Here is a 5,074-nt window from a genome sequence, read left to right as displayed (position 1 = left end):
CTGCATTTTCCTCTATTATTTACTGTGCTTCCCAATAGGTTATCATCCATGACTGTCTACTCTCCTCTTTCCCCTTAATTCCCTGAGATAGATTTCCACTTAAAAGACTGAGAAACTATTAGATGGAGAGATTCCACAAACCACCAGAGCATAAGGTCTTCTGCAAAGAGACACGTTCACTCACTATGGGTTAAAGAAAGAAAGTAGCATTGCATCTTCCAGGCTGACAAACTCAGCCACTATCAATGTGCAGAAGGCATAACCACGTTTGAATTGAGGAAATCTACATGTATTAACACAACACATCTCATTAACACAAATACAATAGAAACTAAGTGCCTAAATTCCTGTGCAGAGAGAAGAGAAGTGGTTATTCTCCTAGCCTAATGTAAAACATGACTTCTGCTATTTGAGTTGGAATTTTCATAACTATTTAATATTAGTCTGTGAATTGTTCTAGGGAGAGGCAATATCAAAGAAGAAAATAATACTCTATCTCTGTAAAGCATTTTAACAATGCTCAGAGAAGTGGACTACCAGGCATTTATTTTTAAAATCATCTAGCTAGCTCCAATATATTTCAAATTATGCATGTATTGGTAGTATTCTGTTGTAATTGGCATAGCCACCATAGATCTTTATCTTTGCTATATTTGGAACACAGGAAAAGAAGTCAGCATTTCCTTTCATGGTTACATTTTGGAGCCAGTAATATAAAATAGGAAAAGCATTCCCTGGTTAAAGCAGTTGTTCTCAAATACATGTGTGCTTAAAAACTATTTATGACCTTATGACTCTTTCGTTTAATTTTTACTTACTTCAAAGGATTAAAAAAAATAGAAATAACTTACATAGTTTCTCAAAAGAAAAATATAAAACAATATTATGATATGCCATATATAATTTTCATAAATAATTTACCATTGATAAATAAATTACAGGGGTTAATTATTGAACCAAACACTACCGTCTAAATTATGTTTCTATGCATTTCCAGGTGATTTTCTACTTAACTTCTCTGCATGGAGTTCTATATTTCAGTGCCTTTATAAGCCCATACTAAGACTTGAAAGATTCTTGATAGAGGGTGTGGAAGTAGGTTGAGTTAGGAGAATCATGCATATGAAAGTGTTGGTAAAGTCTGGGCAAATTATTTCAGCATAGACAGTTCATTTGAATCATGTGGAATAAACTAGTTGTTTGACTTTCAACCTAAAAAGAAATAGAGACTAAATTTCAAACTTTTCACTTATTTTTCATTTATCACTCACTTCATCTTATTAGATCGACTCATTGCCTGATACCTAATTTCATACCTAAGCCCGTACTTATCTCATTGCTATAGTCTGAATGTTTGTGTCCTCCTCATCCCCCAAATTCTTATGTTGAAATCTAATCTTCAATGTGATAATATTAGGAGGTGGGGCCTTTGGGAAGGGCTTAAATCATGAGGGCAGAGTCCTCAAGAATGGGATTAGTGACCCCATAAAAGAGACCAAAGGGAGCTTCCAAGTGAGGATGGCAACAAGAAGATGGCATCTATGAACCAGAGAAAGCCCTCATCAGATGCTAAACCCACAAGCACCTTGGATGTGGACATCCAACCTCTAAAACTGTAAGAAATAAATTCTTATTGCTTATAAGCTCCCCAGTCCATGGTAACTTATTGTAGAAGCCTAAATAAACTAAAGACACTCAAATGAGGGAGACATTTATCTTGCCTCTCCATTAAATGTTTATGCATTTATGACACAAAACAGGTGGTTTGGCTGTGTCTACACTAAACACTCAGGACATATGCTACCAAACAAATGAATTGACAGGGTAATATGGAACTGAAACAAATAAATTGATCCTGGAAAATTTTAACTTCTGAAACAAGGTATAACAAAAATAAACATATATATCCAGAAATTGAGTTACAGAAGGCATAAGTTAGCTGCCAAAAGTTAAGTGGCTACTAAATGGCATAGCCCAATTTGAAAGCAGTTTCTTGTTTCATATGTACTGAATTACATGAATGAATGAATGAATAGAGTCTAAAGCCCACTTTTTTTTTTTTACATAACTTATTTTTTATTAAAACTATCTTGCATTCATGATGGATATTTTCTGGGGTTTGCATGTATTTTAATATTAAAGGTTATTTTTACATGCAGTAATGCGAGTTTTCCCCACATAGGAACATTGATAAAAAGATGACATACTGCATGGGTTATGTATCTTTTTTAATGGAGAAGTTAACAAATTGTCCAGTTACATTTCTCCCCCAAAAGCCACAAACTGGGTAGTAACTAAGTCTCTAATCCAGGCAATATGTTCAACACTAAGAAATAAAAATTTTTACAAGAAGCCCTCAGATCCAATTAAGGGAGCCCATTTACGTATAGGCTATTCAATATCAGTGGTACTCTTTAACTCTACATGTCTGGAAGGCATCCTAATAACCCTATTCAGAACATTTACTTCAAATACCCTTTCTCTGGTTTCCAACTTATGAATTAAGATAGTATTCTAATCCTATTTCAGAAAACTTTTTGCAAATTGTTTTATGTATAATGCCAACTTTTAAAAGATCACTAAAGTTGGGCGGCGCCTGTGGCTCAGTGAGTAGGGTGCCGGCCCCATATGCCGAGGGTGGCGGGTTCAAACCCAGCCCCGGCCAAACTGCAACAAAAACATAGCCAGGCGTTGTGGCGGGCGCCTGTAGTCCCAGCTGCTTGGGAGGCTGAGGCAAGAGAATTGCGTAAGCCCAAGAATTAGAGGTTGCTGTGAGCCGTGTGACGCCACGGCACTTTACCCGAGGGCAGTACAGTGAGACTCTGTCTCTACAAAAAAAAAAAAAAAAAAAAAATCACTAAAGTTAACTGGAGGATACACTAGGCAGAAATCACTTTACAAAAAAGAGAGAAGGCCCAAAATGCCACTTTCTTCAGAGAACCCACAGTTCAGTTTTATTCAGAGCAAAGAGAAAAAAAACTTTCAACATACTAGAAGAAAGTCAGCCATAGGTTTGGAATTTGTACTCCAACTACACATGCAATAAGGACAATATTCTGCTAATACAATGGATTTGCTGCTGCATTTGTCTACTGTTTGTTTAATATTAACAATTATAAACAGCAGTGCAACTAGTAGTTGAAATAATCCTTACAGTGTTACAGTGTCAGGCATAACATTTCACTTCTCTTCATACCACTGGTTCACTTTGCATACCTGGGCTTCCTCCTCTTCAGTAAGTCATTTTTGATATTGAAGGTCTTGCGAATCTCTTTAGGAGTTTTCCCCTTGATCATATTGGCAACAGTCTTGCACGTAACATCAAGCAAACCTTTGATGTCTAAGTAGTTTGCAGCCAGAATAAATTCAAAAAGTGTTCCTTGATCAACTTTCAGGAATTCTTGGTCCCAAACAGGGATATCGTCTGTTTGCTTTTCTTTGTTCTCATCATCCTCAGGAGGAGGAGGGTCATCCTTGTGGTGGGTACACCACTGAATGACCTTTTTAAATATTGCTGCATTAGCATTTGGTAGAGGAACTGGGTCACCATCTCCATCATCCATTCCCAAATCTTCCAACATTGTTTTGATAGTTGCAGACTGTTTGGCAATTTCCACATCAACTTCAAATATCTCTCCATCAGAACTCTGCAACTTAATGGAAGGCATGATGTTCGGTCTCAAAGGATGGCCAGAGGTTGACAAGAGCTGAGGAGCATCTACACAATAAGATGAAAGGCAGAGGACGAGGCCACTCAAGTCCACATTTCTTAACCACTCACATAACATCACAATTTTGAGTTTACCAATCAGGTCCTGATTAGGTGGAAAGGAGAAACCTGAATACATACATTTAATAGGTTCATTTATTTTGTTTTAATTGGTTAAAAAAAAAGTTAAGGGACTTGTTGTACCCTCTGATTCTATCTTACCTGTCCAAAGTCAGCATACATGAAACAAGTACTTACTATATCTCATGGTACTGTAAGGTGCATAAAACAACAATCCTTCTTCTTGAGATCCTTTTAATCTAGTTGTAGGAAAGTATGTACACAGAAAACTTCATAGTAAGTGCAAGAAAGGAGGAAACACACAAGAAGGAAAGATTACTTCTGCATAGGAAAGCATGAAAAGTCTTCATAAAAAATAGTAAGACATTATGTGGGTCAAGATATAAGAGAGGCAACATAGCAATCTGAAAGGATACTAAAATTATACCTTAAACTGAGGCCGAAGGATGTTAAGTCACTTTCCTGGAATCACATAGGGTATTACAATCAGGAGTAGAGTCCAGATTTCAACCTGGGCAGTGAGATCCTTGGAGACATACTCTTAACTACTGAGGTACACTGCTTAGAGTACTGAACCCAGGCTTACATAAAAGCCTGACTCTACCACTTATCAGCCATAGGGAACATTTTTACCTTATTTTTCTTTATTGTCATATTGGTAAAATGACATTAGTATTTATTGTAGTTTGAATGGTAAGGCTGCAGAGTTACCAAGAGAAAACCGCCTGGCTGGCCACTAAGAAGTCACAATTGCTGTAGTAGATTCACTTCCAATCAGGGGTTTTCACAGGCTCAGAAGCCTTTTCCTGTCAGCTTCCCAGAGCTGCTCCACCTGGGGGTGCTCTCCCATGAATACAAGTCCTGTTTTGTTCCAGGCACCATGAGGGAAGATAATAAATATCACTTGAGCAAAAAAGTGGTGTTGTGAAAGTTACAGAAATGAAAAGATCAGTTAGGTAGAGTCCATTGCAATGGGCCGGTAAAGGAAATGAGGAACTGAACAAGAGTAGTAATATAACAGGAAAGATAAGACATGAGTGTAGTTTGGGAGAAAAAAACCAAACTAATCTTGATGACTAATTAGGTCACCAAGGAGAGTGCTACAGTTTGGAGCATCGGTGACTGCAAAGAGCACTGTGCTTTTAGAAGATAGAGAAGAAGCCATCTCATGTTTTAAGTCTCTATGCTTTGGGGTGGTTTATTACACAGCAATAAATAACCAGAACGATAAGCAACTGGTCAATGCCATATCTTCTCATCTGAACCTATCTTTATATATTCCTG

General features: G+C 37.2%; 1 pseudogene; it reads right to left on the bottom strand.

Moving 5' to 3' along the window:
- Nucleotides 1-2,934: 2,934 nt before the first annotated feature.
- Nucleotides 2,935-3,668, bottom strand: LOC128588557 (S-phase kinase-associated protein 1-like; annotated as a pseudogene).
- Between the last annotated feature and the right edge of the window lie 1,406 nt (nt 3,669-5,074).

Source organism: Nycticebus coucang, chromosome 1 (assembly GCF_027406575.1).
Source record: "Nycticebus coucang isolate mNycCou1 chromosome 1, mNycCou1.pri, whole genome shotgun sequence".
NCBI classification, from domain to species: Eukaryota; Metazoa; Chordata; class Mammalia; order Primates; family Lorisidae; genus Nycticebus; species Nycticebus coucang.
This window is presented reverse-complemented; position numbering and strand designations above follow the sequence as displayed.